General features: G+C 35.0%; 1 pseudogene; it reads right to left on the bottom strand.

The window, feature by feature from the left end:
* Positions 1–15,312: 15,312 nt before the first annotated feature.
* LOC134229062 (uncharacterized) lies at positions 15,313–17,534 on the bottom strand (annotated as a pseudogene).
* Positions 17,535–17,744: the final 210 nt, after the last annotated feature.

The raw sequence follows: 17,744 nt of genomic DNA, 5'->3' as shown, positions 1-17,744 counted from the left end.
CTAGCTGATATTTTCAGTAAATGTTTATTTATTCAAATGCATCATAATTTTTCTGATAAAATATAGACGAAAATAAAGATTTTATTATGCTTGAATATGAGAAGGGTATGGTCCTACGGCGCACGGCCAAAAAAGGAAGGTTTAATTTGAGAATACATGGGTATTGATTCCAAGTAAAAGATTTAAATGAATAAAATTGGGTGATTGAGATAAAAATGATCTTTACTGGATTCTAAAATTTATTTTGTCGTCTTCCGAAAAAGTTCAAGGCATTTGGTCTATTTTTGCCAGTTTCCTGATCATTCGAAATGGAAAAGTGGTAAACACAACACACGAAAAATGGTGAGGTTTGAAATATATAGTGTGATAACACCTTAAGAGGCTTCGCAGGCATACAAAAGAAAAAATAAAAAAAATCAAAAGATCTTGAATATAGAAATGAAATGGGAGTTTTCTTAGTGATGTCTTTCTTAATTGAGTCCCCAGGTAGTACATACTTTAGTCTCTATAAACAGTTAAGGAACCAATCTGGCACAAACGTGCGATCTTCCCAAGATTTATTAGTACACAACGGACAATATTTCCAACATCATTCAACTTATAGACAATCTTATGTTGACGGTCAACAGTGACAGCGTCTTTTGCTTTTACAAAAGCAGTTTGTACGTATGTTTGTACTTCATTGGGACTCGATCAAGAAAGACAACTGCTCTCTGGTGCGCCGTAACGTCATCAAACGTCACCATTTTTCGTGTGTTGTGTTTACCACTTTCCCATTTCGAATGATCAGGAAACTGGCAAAAATAGACCAAATGCCTTGAACTTTTTAAAAAGATGACAAAAAATAAATTCTAGAATCGAATAAAGATCATTTTTACCCCAGTCACCAAATTTTATTTGGTTTACTCTTTTATTTGGAAGCAATACTCAAATAAAACTATAGTTTTTTGACCGTGCGCCGTAGGACCATACTCTTTGCATATTCAAGCATAATAAAATATTTTTTTCGTCTATATTTTATCAGAAAAGATATGATGCATTTAAATATAAATAAACATTTACTGAAAATTTCAGCTAAGTGCGCCCATTATTTTTCGAGAAAAACGCTTTGTCCACGATTTTACCGGACAACCCTCGTACAGATTATTCTAGTTTTATCCGACTGTGTCTGAGAATGTTGATATATGTTAGGATGTAGTTATTCTGAAATTCATTTTGTGTGACCTTGACCGGAAGTGACCTGAATTTACATAGTTGACAAAAGGGTCTGGTATTTTGATTGAGAACCATGTTTTACATATTTATAGAGAGTATTTATTATATTTTTTTTTGCACTGGTGGGATATTTCATACTTAGTTTGTTAGGTTCTATATTCAGAGAAATTAATTAGCATCAAGTTAGTTCAGTTGGTGTATATTATTTTAATAGGGTATTGCCATCTGAGGTGTGTCATTTACATTGAGTTTACATTTTTTAAAAAAGGTTTCAATTTAAAACTGATTGTTGATTGAAAACTTTGTTAAACTTATGTGAAGTTGGAATGATTTAAAAGTAAATCAATTTTAATTAATTAGATAAAAGAAAATCAGAATAAAATAAATAAGGTAGGATTTAAAAGAAGAGGCCCATGGGCCTTATAGGTCACCTGCGCATTATGCAACAACTTTCCAGTGATTGAATTTGCTCCATGTTTTAAGCCAGATGCTATAGCATTTACAATTTTGATCATCATAACTATACACTTAGCAGTTGCTTAGTTTGGTTACTTAATACCCATAGGCAGGGTAGGGGAACAAAAAATGAATTTCAACAAATCAGAAATATTCAGCAATAATCAGTAGTGCCGCTACCACACATGAACCCTTGACTCTTAGGCCTAGATCCACACATTGCACAATTTTTGAAAAAGCATCCTTGCTTTTCAAAAGTATTTGATTAATACCAAGGAGCAGATTTCAAACAATTCATTATTTTTCAGTATATAAGTACACCCCCCGCCCCTCTATGGTACTACTGACCCTGGGGCCTTGAAATTCACAATTCTGGAAGATTAGGGCCCTTGCTCATAACTATATAGGTAGTCCATATGCTTAATACCCAGGAGCAGTGAAGAAAATATTCGAAGATTTAATGTTTTTTCACTATATAATCAATAGAGCCCCGCCCTAACACCAGAACCCCTGACCCCTGACCCTGGGGCCACAAAATTCACAATTTTAGATGAGGCACTCTTGCTTATCATATCTATGTACTTAGTTTATATAATACCTACGAGCAGAGAAGAAGATTTTCAAAGAAATAATTCATTTTCACTATATAATCAACAGAGCCCCGCCCTGACACCATAACCCCTGACCCTGGGGCCATAAAATTCACAATTTTGGTAGAGGCACTCTTGCTCATCATAACTATGCACTTAGTTAATTTATTTAATACCTAGGAACAGAGAAGAAGATTTTCAAAGAATTCATGTATTTTCACTATATAATCAATAGAGCCCCACCCTAACACCAGAACCCCTGACCCTGGGGCCATAACATTCACAATTTTGGTAGAGGCACTCTTGCTCATGATAACTATGTACTTAGTTATTGAATACCCAGTAGCAGAGAAGAAGATTTTCAAAGAAATAATGCATTTTCACTATATACTTATTTTGCCCCGCCCTAGCACAAGAACCCATGACCCCAGGGCCATGAATTTCACAATTTCGGTAGAGGACTCAATGCTGATTACAATCATGCAAACAGTTTGACTGCTTGATGTCCAGGAGTAAAGAAGAAGAATTTTAAAGATTGCATTAATTAAGTGGTTTTGGCCCCACCCCCCAGGGATCATGAAATTCACAATTTTTTTCCCTTCACCCATAGATGCTTTGTGCCAAATTTGGTTGAAATTTGTTCAGTGGTTGCAGAGAAGAAGCTGAAAATGTTCAAAAGTTTACGACCGATTGACGACGAACGACGTCGGACGAAAACGGATAGCAATAGGTCACCTGAGTGACTCAGGTGACCTAAAAATTGATTAACTATTCTAAATTGAAATAAATTTAACTTTGAATTAAATATATATAGTCCAGGAAAATACCAAGTTAAATACTAAATAGTGATGAAAAAGCTAACTGTACAAGATGGGAACGCCAGAGCAATACCAGAAACTTGGTGAAACTCTTCAAGGTACGGAAGTAATACCAAAGAAGAAGTAATCAATTTGATAAAAATATACTTGGAACAGGAGAGAGAGGAAATCAAAGGACACCCTGAGAGAAAATGTCGTGCCAACACTAATGTCCACGGAAAGATTTTAAAGTAGAAAATGTCTACGCGATACGGTCGTCCGTAGACAAGCAACCGAAGGACCATTTCCTTGCAAAAATGGCAAAATATTTACCACCAGGAATGTGCAGTAAACCTACAGAAACAGAAATTACTATCAACAAAATAAAAACTCAAACATTGCTAGACACAGGATCCACCGTCTTAACTTAAAGCAGAAAATTTTTTGACGAAAATTTGAGCAACATTCCTATCCAAAAAAAGTTATTATTAGACACTGAATGTGAAGGATTCATTGTTGTTGAATAAACCCTTTCAAGGTTATTGGACGCCATCTTGGATTGGGGGCATCACGCGCTGTCGTCATTGTAAACAATGTGCTGTTGAGGAAAATAGTTGCCGAAATGTTTCCGTCTACTGGAGGCTTTCTGGTCGATGTCATACGAATCTACATTGGAGAATTGTGCAAAAACTATTTTTAAAGACAAATATATGTGTTAAATCAGTAAAAAAAACTTTCCGCCATCAAAAAATGATGTTTTTCAGCATGTTTGTTACACAGTCTGTATATATGCCATATATGCGGTATGCGGTGCATCACGTCATTTTATATCAGATTTTTGCATTCAATGTTTTCCATTTCAGTTATTATAGAAGTGCTACGAAAAAGTACATTTGAATATACTAAACATCCTTACTTACAGAAATTTCTTGAAGTTTCTCCAACACTAATCCGCAGCAGGAGTGCCAGTGTACTTAAGCGACTCAAGCGTGTCATATATTGTAACGTCATCAATAATGCAAAGCTGTTTCAAAAAGCGTTTTATTTTTAAAAAATAAAACGATACTTATAAAAGTGTTGCTTGGAAAAAAATATTTAAGGACATAACAATATTTTTTAAAATGTCATAGAATATTTATGAAGTAACGTGTCGTTGTAAGTGTACACAAGTTAGGCGCTGTGCAAGGCGGGAATATTTGGCTGGCATCTAGATGTCATAGGTATTTATGGAGTAGAGTGTCTTGTGTTGGGTAATTATAACTTTTGTTACATGAAAAAGGCATTAAGAAATGAGTGTGAAATGATTTCTCACGAGTATAAAATCAATAGATATATTTTTCTTCTTCATGAAGTATAAGTTCTGCGTATGTTGCGGGGGCCTTTTTTGCGATGTGAAATAAACACTCTGTAAAGGATAATAATCATATTTATATTTAAATGTATGTTTTTTCCCTTGTAATTATAAATACTTGCACAGAAATTTCACTGAATATTATACCTGTAATTTATTATTTGAATAGAAATTCCTATAAGCAGTACACCTGTACTAACATTTAATATGGTTTATCTCATTATTACACCTGTGCAGCTACTGTAATGCATGTTGTTTTTGTACAGCTTTCTAAAGAAGCCCTGCCTGATGCCACTTTGAAGTGAACAGTGTTACATGTACTACACTTAATGTAAGAGTAATCGTCATGCCTGTATATTAAAATTGAAAATGAAGAAATGCAGAAATATTCAAGTTTTATATGTTAATGACCAATATTTAAAAGTTTTATCACAAACATGTACAATGAGAAAATGAAATAAATTATACAGCTTTCCAAAGAAGCCCTGCCTGATGCGACTGTGCAGTGGACAGTGTGATATGTACTACACTTAATGTAAGAGTACACATCATGCCTGTAATATTAAAATAGAGAATAAAAAAAGAAATATTCAAGTTTTATATTTTAATGATTTAATGACCAATTTTTAAAAGTATAATCACAAACATGTACAATGAGAAAATAACTAAATTATGAAATAAATTAATCAAGTTCATCATTCTAATAATGTAAACACTTTCATTTAAATAATGTTTCAACTTCATTTCTTTCCAGGCTGAAATAAATAAAGACAGCCCAAAGAACATGTTAACATGTATCATGTAACTTGTTATTTGTTATTGTTTTAATGTATCTTAATTATAATAATTATAACCAGTATCAGTGAGCAAGGGAATTTTTAATATTTTATTTTTCAAAAGCACATACCATTTTCATGAACAAAAATGTTTTAAAAAATCTTATAAAAATCAATATGTCAATGGATAGCATGTTTGAGGAATTTTCCTCCATGACTATTGGTCAGTTAAAAGACTACCTCAATATTAGAGGTTTGAATGTGTCTGGAGTTAAAAATGAACTCGTCTCAAGGGCATTTGTTGCATGGGATAAGGTGTCCCCTAAACTTTCTGAAAAAGAGCTTAAAAAAAATCTTCAAAGCCACTATATTGAAAAAATACAAAATAACTGAAGATCCAAGGTCAATTCCAATGTCAAAGTGACAATCAGATGTCAAATCTTTGCCCAAACTTAATTTAGGTGACATTTTGTCTTTTATTTTAGAGAAAAAATAATTCGGCATTGATTTTGTGGGTAAATACAAAACCCATAAAGCATTCTCTTACTGGAAGTCTGGGTTTTTTGATGAAATGTGAACATACAACTTTCAAACCATCAAAATTCTTAGATCAATGGCTACTCCATCACAAAGTGTAAATAATGATCCAAGAGAAGTTTGGATAGCATTTGATACTAAACAGGAACAACTTTTGACAAGTTGGTGTAGCTGTATAGCAGGTATGGCAGAAACTTGTAACCATGTTATAGCTACACTTTATAACGTAGAATATGCCAATACCATGGGGTTTACAAATCCATCGTGCACATCTCTACCATGCAACTGGAATGCATGTACTAAACGTAACGTCCAACCATCCAAGGTCACTCATATGTATGTAAGGAAAGACAACAGGGTCAAATCTACAGATCTACAGAAGATCGAGGTCAGAAATGTATTATTTCCGAGATGAAAACTACATTTGATCCTATGCGGATGAATCACAGAAAGGTCACAGAAGAAGAAGTAAACAATATATTTAGTAAGCTGTATAGTGTTACTCCAAGGTCAGTTGTATTTAAGGCTATTACTTCAAACAGTAAGAAGTCTGTAATGCCCCAATCATTAATTGATATCGGAACCAATTATACAGATTTACATATGATCTACACAAATAGAGTACATTGTACATGCTTTACTGTACCAAGTCTAGGTATTTTTTACTTCTCTTAATACTGAGTATTTATAGTATAAGAAATTGATACACAGTTTCAGTCCTGTACATGTACTATAAAAACTTTTTCCCCTTGCAGATCACTCTACCCTTCGACTTTATTTTTTAGTTTATAAACTTCTACTTATATATACATGTATTTCAATAAAAATCATGCCCTAGTTAAGTTTGCTAGTATCAGAGGGTCAAATTTCATCTTTATATATGATTGATATTCAATTACACAAACATGGGAGGAGGTGATAGGAGAGCAGTTGGTCCTTGTATCAATAACAGGAGATACCCCAAAATTATGGTATCAAATCACATGTTCATACTTTTAAATTTCATAAACTTCAATCTGATGAAATTATGAGGAATAGATGGAATTCTCAAATATTAAAAGGTCGTCAGGATTATATTCCAGGCAATGGCATACGTGTATGTTCAAACCACTTTTCAGATGGTATGCCCACCAATGAGAATCCGTATCCAACTTTGTTTTTAACCTTGTCAGATGCCATCAGTGGGACAACTCTTAAAAAGAGAAGAGATATTGTAAAACACAATAATAAAAAGGTCATAGTAGATTGTGAAACCAATTGCACCCTGCAAAATACATCGGCAGATGACACAGCAGATCAATCAGAATGTTCAAATGAATCAGAATTTATTCTTTGCTTTCAATCTACTCAAATAACTAGCGATTTAGATGTCAATTTCTTTACAGGTCTGTCTACTACTCTAGTTTTTCAGACATAATTTATATGGCTCAGCTCCAAAGCCATGTGCATGAAGTACTTGAGAGGCAAAAAAGACAACCTCTGAAATGCCTTCAACATATGATCAAGGTCTTAACTTCAAACGCCCTGGTCCAAGAAGAAAACTATCTCTAGAGCTTGAGTTGTTGCTGGTATTGATGAGATTAAGAATTGCACCTTTTTTGCATTACGGGATTTGTAGTGTTATGGTCAAAGACAAATATATAAAACCATAACGCTACAGTTCTGCATCTACATGCCTTCTACTCTGCGTCTACATCTACTCTAACCCCTAGCTAGCCTGCCCTCAGCGTTGTTAAGGCTTGAAAAAGGGGGCAGAGCCTAATTTATACGGGAAATGTTTACTGTGACGTCACACAAAATAGGTACATTTTGTTTTCCTCATAATACTAGAAAATCAGACACTTTGCAATTTTGAATTGTATTAGCATAATAAACAACATCAAAACTTATCAATGCATAAAAAGTAGTTGCTAGTTAAATTTCAGACAACGGTTTATAAACAAATCACTGATCGCAACAAACTTGTCGACATGACGTCATTTTTTACAAAAATGACGTATTCTATGTGTTGTGAAAGACACAAACACAGAATATTATTTACAGATTTTAGATAGTCTGTGAAAACCAGTGTAAAACCTTTGTTTAGTGCGAATATTCAATGATTAACGAGAGAATGTATGTAATTAATTTTACCGTGTTTATGTGCACAGGTTTGGCATGTTTAACCCTCTGGATGCGACAGCTATGTTAAAACAACGCTGCGTCACTGCGACGATAGTTGACGTCATAACGCTAGACTTTCAATACTGACGCGCGTTTTAACGTCGAATCATTTAAAATAAAACAAGGTGCTTTATCCTAAAGAGAAAAATGGCACTAGTTTGATGTTCAACAACACTGAGACAGTGATTCGGTATATATGTTATTCATGTACATGCATATGTTCATGAATAACTTTTCTAGTCATTTATATACCAATAAACATGATAAATTAATACATATATTGATATAATTCTATAACTACAAAGTGTATATGTGATACATTGAATGTTAATATCTATTTTTTTTTTACTAATACATAATTATCTAATAATTATCCAACAATAATTCAAAAGATTAAGTAGGCCTATTCGGAATAACGATTCGTATTTTAAAAACTCCATTAGTCGACTTAAATATATCTCGTATATTACGGTCACACGAATTTAATTTCTTGTTTGTAAGACATGTGATGAAAAAAGTACGAGCAGGCCATCTTCCCAAGTCAAGAGTTTCTGATCCGCTCCGCTCCACATAAACCCTTGACCGAATAGGCCGAGTTTGATTGGGTTGACTATGGCGCCATCTAGTGAGATTACGCATTGTTGAACTCTGTTGGCCTCTGCTATTAGCCAATCAGAATAAGCCTATTAAAGAGCCATAGCGAGACAATATGGCTGCCCCCATAGATAAGTTGTTTATGGAAATAGACAAAAAATTCAACATAGTTTTATCCTTAAAACAGAAACAAGCCATAAATGGATTATTCAATTTAAAGGACGTTTTTGTTGGAACTAAAACTGGGAGTGGTAAGTCAATGACTTACGAGTGTGCCCCAATTTTATTTGACAACGGAACAACGTTGATCATCGCTCCGTTAACATCGATCATGAAAGAACAAGTTGAACGCCTGAAAGGACTAGGGTACAAAGCCATATACATTGGAACTGAAGAAGATGACATTAACGGAATAAGGAATGGTCACTATCACTTTGTTTTCGGTAGCCCGGAACTCCTAGTTGGAAACGACAAATGGCGAGACGTTATTAAAAGTTCATCATTTCAAAGCAACCATCGATTAACGGTGGTAGACGAAGCCCATACAGTTGTGCATTGGTAATGTTATTTAAAATTTTGAAAGTCAAGGATTTTTGTTGAATTATTTATTAATAATGAGATCATCTGATGATTTTTAGGTCACCTGAGTAAATTCCGTTTTTGTCCGTCGTCGTGCGTCGTGCGTTGTGCGTTAACATTTGAACATTTTCAGCTTCTTCTCTGCAACCACTGAACCAATTTCAACCAAATTTGGCATAAAGCATCTATGGGTGAAGGGGAACAAAAATTGTGAATTTCATGATCCCTGCCCCCCTGGGGCCTGTGGGGTGGGGCCAAAACCACTAAAATTAGTACAATCTTTAAAAATCTTCTTCTTTACTCCTGGACATCAAGCAGTCAAACTGTTTGCATGATTGTAATCAGCAATGAGTCCTCTACCAAAATTGTGAAATTCATGGCCCTGGGGTCAGGGGTTCTAGTGCTAGGGCGGGGCTAAATAAGTAGGTAGTGAAAATGCATTATTTCTTTGAAAATCTTCTTCTCTGCTCCTGGGTATTAAATAAACCAACTAAGTACATAGTTAAGATAAACAAGAGTGCCTCTACCAAAATTGTGAATTTTATGGCCCCAGGGTCAGGGGTTCTGGTGTTAGGGCGGGGCTCTATTGATTATATAGTGAAAATACATGAATTCTTTGAAAATCTTCTTCTCTGCTCCTGGGTATTAAATAAACTAACTAAGTACATAGTTATGATGAGCAAGAGTGCCTCTACCAAAATTGTGAATTTTATGGCCCCAGGGTCAGGGGTTCTGGTGTTAGGGCGGGGCTCTATTGATTATATAGTGAAAATACATGAATTCTTTGAAAATCTTCTTCTCTGCTCCTGGGTATTAAATAAACTAACTAAGTACATAGTTATGATGAGCAAGAGTGCCTCTACCAAAATTGTGAATTTTATGGCCCCAGAGTCAGGGGTTCTGGTGCTAGGGCGGGGCTCTATTGATTATATAGTGAAAATACATGAATTCTTTGAAAATCTTCTTCTCTGCTCTGGGTATTAAATAAACTAACTAAGTACATAGTTATGATGAGCAAGAGTGCCTCTACCAAAATTGTGAATTTTATGGCCCCAGGGTCAGGGGTTCTGGTGTTAGGGCGGGGCTCTATTGATTATATAGTGAAAATACATGAATTCTTTGAAAATCTTCTTCTCTGCTCCTAGGTATTAAATAAACTTACTAAGTGCATAGTTATGATGAGCAAAGGTGCCTCTACCAAAATTGTGAATTTTATGGCCCCAGGGTCAGGGGTTCTGGTGTTACGGCGGGGCTCTATTGATTATATAGTGAAAATACATGAATTCTTTGAAAATCTTCTTCTCTGCTCCTGGGTATTAAATAAACTAACTAAGTACATAGTTATGATGAGCAAGAGTGCCTCTACCAAAATTGTGAATTTTATGGCCCCAGGGTCAGGGGTTCTGGTGTTACGGCGGGGCTCTATTGATTATATAGTGAAAATACATTAAATCTTTGAAAATTTTCTTCTCTGCTCCAGGGTATTCAGCAGATGAACTACCAATATAGTTATGATGGACAAGGGCCCATATCTTCCACAATTGTGAATTTCAAGGCCCCAGGGTCAGGGGTACCATAGAGGGGGGGGGGGTTGTACTTATATACTGAAAATGAATGAATGGTTTGAAATCTGCTCCTTGGTATTAATCAAATATCAAGGCCTAAGGGTCAGGGGTTCATGTATGGTAGGGGCACTACTGATTATTGCTGATTACTGATTAGTTGAAATGCATTTTGTGTTCCCTTACCCTGCGTATGGGTATTAAGTAAACAAACTAAGCAACTGCTAAGTGTATTGTTATGATGATCAATGGTGCCTCTTTCAAAATTGTGAATGCCATAGCATCTTGCTTAAAACATGAATCAAATTCAATCACTGGAAAGTTGTTGCATAATGCTCAGGTGACCTATAAGGCCCATGGGCCTCTTGTTTAAAAATTATCAAATGAGACGATAAACCTATCGGTAATGGTATATTGGTAGCTTAAATAGAATACATAATTACTAGTATGTTCTAAAACAGAGCTTTGCAAATTTTTTAGGGGCCAGGGATCTGCGCAGGAAAGCCCATTCAGAGAGTGGTTTTCTCATATTGGAGAACTTAGATCGTTAAGTCTGAATGTTCCAGTACTGGCATTGACAGCGACGGCAAGTCCAACAAACCGAAAAAAGATCATGAAAAGTCTTTGCTTCAAGGCCGATAATGTTGTGATTCTGGACAACCCTGATCGCCAAAACATTAAAATTACGGTAATCACAATACCAAACAATGTAGATGATGAAAAGCTTTTTCACTGGCTTATTAAAGGAGTAATGCAGAAGAAGAGTGACTTTGAAAGACATTTAATTTTTTGTTCCTCAATTAAGGATTGTTCCCACTTATTCTGCATGTTGTCAAGACTGATAGGGAGTACAGAGCTTGTGAACATGTACCATAGTAAGACCCCTGAATTTGTGAAAGAAAATATTCGCACAGATATGGGAAGTGAAACTGGGAAAATCAGAGTATTGATATGTACTAATGCAGCCGGAATGGGTGTAAATTTTAAGAATCTACATTGTGTTATTCATTATGGGGTACCCCATGACCTAGATACTTTCGTACAGCAGATGGGACGAGCTGGGAGAGACGGCACCTTTTCCGAAGAAATACTTTTGGTCAAGAAGAACAAAAAACTTTTCAAGAAAATTGATCCAGAAATTTTGAGACTTTGTTTCATCAGAAAATGAATGTCGAAGGCAGATAATCTCCTCAGCTTATCTTGCTACAGCCGATCCTGTAGACAGCCATTTATGCTGTGATGCTTGCAACAAAAAGTGCAACTGTTGCATTTCACATGCAACTCATCCCTTACATGGGTGGAAGGATGTTTCTGTAGAAGAGGCAATGACTAGAGAGGTTGCTCAAGAAGACAGACTTATTTTGCGACACAAATTGTGTACATATAAGGAACAGTGTCCGACAGTGCCCTCTATTGATGTGTTACAAGATGATAGTATTTCTTTGCTAGTTGATAATGTAGATAAAATATTCTCTATGGAGGATGTCATGAAATATGGTTCGATATGGACTTCCCATATTGCAATGTCTGTTTTAGACATTATAAATGATGTGTTTCTTGATAATGAAATGTATGATATTTCTGAAAACGAAATTGATGACAGTAGTAGTGACTATGATGTTGAATAAATTAACAGAAACTAAATTGTCATTTTAGCATATTTCCAGATATTTCATGGTATTTTTTACAGGTACATAGGAAACATATTCATTAACGGAAGTACAACTACAATGTAACAAAAAAAAACCTTGCCAAGCAAAAGAAAAAAAAGAAAGGAGGGAGGATCATCAGGTCCCAATACTACCATTCAAATACCATAATAACCCAAGTCGGCCGTGTGGCACAGTGGTTAGAGCGTCTGCTCTAGAGTCGCGAAGTAAGGAGTCAATCCTTAAGTCGCGGGTTCGAATCCCACTGTGGGACGTGGAGACTGGTCCTTCGGATGAGATCGTATAAACCGAGGCCCAGTGTCGCAGTAGGTGCTGGCACGAAAAAGATCCCTCGCTGCTCAATGGCTCTGAGTGCTGAGCATAGGACAAAATTTGTAGCCCTCCACCGGCAAGTGGTGGCGTCTCCATAGGAGTGAAAAATTCTCGAGAGGGACGTTAAACAACAAACAAACAATCAATCAATCATAATACCCCAAGACCATAATCTGAGAACAGACTTAGTCAAAATTTAGATTTTTATTATAACGAGTTCTTTTAACGTATTTGCTTAAAAATTTACAACAGTAATTGCATATAAATTTAAATTCAAACATGATAAAAAAATTTCACACACAACCACATATTAGCCCTGCATGCTATTGTGCATCTGGCTTTTGTGTAGTTTAACCATTACTGGCAAAATTATTGAGCCCTCTTTGTGGGGTGGGGGTCCTAAGGACCTGCTATTTATTTCTAGAAGGAAGATTACTCTATATAAAGAAACATACTAAACTTGAATCTTCCCAGGCCGAGGATCAAAAGAGCTAATCTGAAAATGCCATACGAAGATTTCCGTAGCCAGTACAAATACATATACTTTTGCATGATTATTTTCATACTATGTGCTAGAGAGCACAAATATCCCAAACTTCAGCAGCCTAATTTTAACACAAGGATAAGTTATTTCATATTTTATTCAAATGTGCGCCATTCACAATGTTCTGTGCTATAATTCATCCAATCTAATTAATAATCTAATAGATAATCAACTATAAAGAGAATTTTTTGAGATATTCAATTGAAAACATGCACATTTAACATTTATACTGCTCATATCCATCAGAAAAAAGAAATCACATAATATTGTTATTTTGAAAAGTCCTAAAATCTATATTGTTTACATGCCATTTATTTTTTTTTTTAAATCTAGAATTATATCAAATTTTACCAGAAACACATTTTTATCATGGTTGACCAGAGATATTTCATCAAATCATATCTTGAATACACCTAACCTCTTTTCGATGATAGCATATTTTACAAACTTTTTGAAAAATATTTTTAAAAAAGTAACAAGCATCTACATTCTTAGAATGAAATACAAATGGAATATTAAAAGATATTGAAATTTTGGTCCATCTACTTAGAACAAAAAGGGTTGGGGAAGGGGGGACCTTCCTTGCTTTACTTTTTTTTTTTTACATACAAGTACACATTCTTTTTACAATATGTAATCTCATACATAATACAAGAATAAATGTAGTGTAACAAAAATATATTTAGATTCTAGCAAGTATAGCTCATCAACATATGAAAATACATGTATATATGTGGAACCTTTTAGACATATGGAACAGGGATGAAATTTTAATATGCATATAGATATAAAACTTTTCTGTCTTGACACAAATTATTTTTTTTCTCTATTGTTGCCAGCTATCTGATCGGCTCAAACTAGATCACATGAAAGTATAAAAAGTGTTATATAATGGATGGTTCTATTTTTAATAAAAATTTATAAACCTGCTGTTTCTAAAATTGGAAACATTCTTCTGTGAAGCAACAATAGTACTGACATCACAAAAGTATATATAAACTGGGTCTTACTAAAAAGAGATACTGCTATTCATTACTGTGACATCATAATTCAAATGACATAACAATGCCTTATATGAGAAAATATTGAGTATTAAAAACATGGATTTTAAGACATTATATTTCTATTTAACTGATAAAACTTCGTGATCGGTCAATATGTTTTCTCTAAGGTATATATATGTATATTTAGGGATTGACCTAATCAAAAGGCTATAGTTGTAATATAATGCAAATTTTCAATTATGAATCATAACATTTCAAATGAGGCACGTTCCTTTTGCTTTGACACCCAGGTGTGTAATTTTGTCAAATTCACTCTTTCTGAAGCATCCTGAAATTTTTTGAACGACGGGAATTCCCTACCGGGAATGTATGAAAAAACGTTCCCTTTCCTGAGCTCCAACACCATGACTTCTATGTCTGAAAACTTGTTTGTTTTTGTTCTACTTTTCCCTTTGGTTTTCTGCTGGATTTCCTGCTGCAAGTTCTGTTTTATCTCTTCCTGAACCTGTGATGATAGTGCTGCTTTTACTGCACTTGAATATGTAAAATTTGATCCCTGTTCCTTGATTTTTTTCTTCACTAGCTGCACCATAAGCTCTACCAGATTTTCATTCGGTATATTCTTCCCAACGCCCCCAGTGGTATTAGCAGCACAGTTCCACATGTTCTCATAGGCCTGCTTTGGCGATAGAAGGGCTATGATGTAAGCGACGAATCTCCACAACCAAAGTTTATATTTGTTGTGTTTTCTAACATCTGCACAGAGGAATTCAAATTTAGCATTGCGGACCACACGTTCTCCATCACACATAGAGTACGCATCATATGTATCCCTTAGTAGAAGAGCATTTTTCATGAAAGATGCACGGTAGTTGGCAACACTGTCTGTCTTGCTTTCACTTGTACTTGAGTCAGGAGTTGGATCATCATCTTCTCTAAACAACCAATTATGTGTACTGACCAAATGTCGCTTGAAGTAACCAGCAGTCTTATACTGTTTCCCACATGTGCACACAAATTTCTGCAGGCCATTGTCAAACATCCCTTGCATGGTGAGAGTCTGAGTATCCATTTCTTTGGCTTCTTCACTCATTCTGGTTAAATTTTTGTCTGTAAATAGAAAGCATTGAAAGTGTTCTGAGTATTTCACCAATAATTTGTAATTAAAATGAAGTTAATTGTCAGATCAAACCCCTGAACATTTACAGAGAAACTTAAATTCTTACCAGCATTCAGTTTAACATGTTTCTCTAATATTTCCTGGGCCAGCTCGGTCAACCATTGGTACTGATCAGATTTCTCTGCTGTCATCAGTAATGGGGGTGGTCGCCATTTGATTGGCATTCCATCAAAATTTTCCAGCTGCATTACCTCAAAAACAGCTCCAAGAATATATGCATCTAGACAGTCCATTACAAATGCATAATGTGCCCTGTAACAGATTTTTTTTTAATCTTAATTTTGTAAAGTACCTTCAACTCAATATGTCAAAAATGAAATTCATTCACTTATGCACACATGCTTCATTTTTTCATATACCCCTGGTACAATGCATGTACATTTACCTGAATTTGTCTACAGCACCATCTCCACCACTGACATCTACTCTATGTATAAAGTTCCTCAACTGGCATAATGTACCCTGTTCTGGTGCTGAGGAGGTCTTATAGAACTCTTGATAGATGAACTGTGAAATAAATGTAAAATATAAACTAAGATTTAAAATTTTCAAGAATTTTTTGTCCTGTTTATATTTCATGCAATTGAATTTGTCTTATCACCTAACTCTTTATCAACATTGATAATAATGATATCATAATTAATTGCTATTTTCCAATAGAATTAGGGAAAAATGTTAGTGTTGAAATAAATAATTGTTCTCACAACAATAGTTAGTAAAATTGAAAGCATCATGGAAAAATTGAGAAATTTCATAACTTAATGTAATGAACATACATAAAATTAACAGTAACAATAAACTGAACATGTTTGTATCATTTCCAACATGTTGGTAAAATATATATGTATGTATATATATATTACATCCATTTCATCACACATGTATATATAAGAAATGTGGAGCTGTAGTGAATACAAGACTCTTGTTGGAAATCATATACTTGATGAAAATGAAAACTAACTTTTAAAAAACAGAACAGTTCCTCAGCATATCATGCATGGATACCAATAGAAAATTCATCAGTCGATGGAGTCCCTCAGGCCTGTGAATAATACCAGCTAGACGAAAGAAATCACTATGGCTATTCATCATGGCCATTTGTGCAGAATATGCCCGCTCGTTGGTTAGGACGTCACCTCCGAAGACTCTTTTCTCAATAACTGCTGGTGGATCATCCTCAGTATGAGCTATGTAATTTTCATGTATATGTTGCAATATAGAGATCATTTCCTCTGATTTATTTTCGCTTTTGTCAAGAAGATCTGCTATGAAGTATTTTGTTTTCTTTGATGTCTCTTCAATATGGGGGTGATCTAAATACTTTGGTACACAATCTGCATACGGCTTGAGACAGTTAACATATTTAGTAGCAACTTTCAAAATATGAAATACCATGTTCTTCTCTAATGCATCACAATCATCTGAACTAGGAATGAATGCATGATTGCATGATTGGGTACATCCATAATATCTGAAATAGGTCTGTCATTCGGCAATGATGAAACCACACGTCGCTGCACGGCTACATTCAAGAACCAGTGCAAACTCTCTCTTTGCTTCTTGGATGACTTATTGGAGGGTGATTTCATAAGGTCCACATTGTCCCCAATGATGTCATAAGCAGCGACAATACTCTTTGCACTACCCTTGTTTTTTTTAAGATATGCTGTGGCATATTCCAGAGTCTTTTTAGAGGAGGCCTGTACAGTAGGACTTGTGGAAACACCATAACTTTCATACAGTGGAAGAGAAGGTAATGTAATGTCACCAGAGTGATAAGGAACACAGATTTGTGGAAGGACAGTGCAATGTAAAGTGGTATTGGTACATCCTGCATTACTGGTACAATTTGATTTTGTAGGCAAGGGTTCACTCTTGCATGACATGTATGTCATATTGTGACTTTTGTAACTAGAGCACATGTCAAAATAATTAAGACCTTCTGACATACCTGCATCACTTGGCTTTGCTGACTCTACTGAGCTAGACGCATCCACAACCTGGGACATTTTCAGTAGTGGTTCTGTTTCAGCTTTCAAATTTGCCACCATCACTTCTGTTTTCTTCATTTTGTCTAACAATTGGCATTGCTGAATTTGACCTTTCACATTCTGTTTGATCAATCTTCTCTGTCTGGATACCATTTCATCATACTTTCTGGATACAGAGTCTGGACCAACTGACAGTCCCATGTGTGACAACATTTCTATTGTCTAAATGAGAAAAAAAGTTACATAACAACATGGCTTGTTTAAGAGTAGTTAATAAAAAAATCTACAATTTGAAAGTCCATATTCTTTTCTGGCGTCAATGTTATGCATACTAGTAGTAATCATGGTAATTTAAAACAATATGAAACAATATGAACTTCATATTTTCTGTCATTTTCTTTGGTACAAAAATATACCTGGTAA

This window comes from Saccostrea cucullata, unplaced genomic scaffold (assembly GCF_032062105.1).
Source record: "Saccostrea cucullata isolate Sc308-1 unplaced genomic scaffold, CSIRO_AGI_Scuc_v1 ctg3224, whole genome shotgun sequence".
Taxonomy (NCBI): Eukaryota; Metazoa; Mollusca; class Bivalvia; order Ostreida; family Ostreidae; genus Saccostrea; species Saccostrea cuccullata.
The sequence above is the reverse complement of the archived record's forward strand: the minus strand, read 5'-3'. Positions and strand labels throughout refer to the sequence as shown.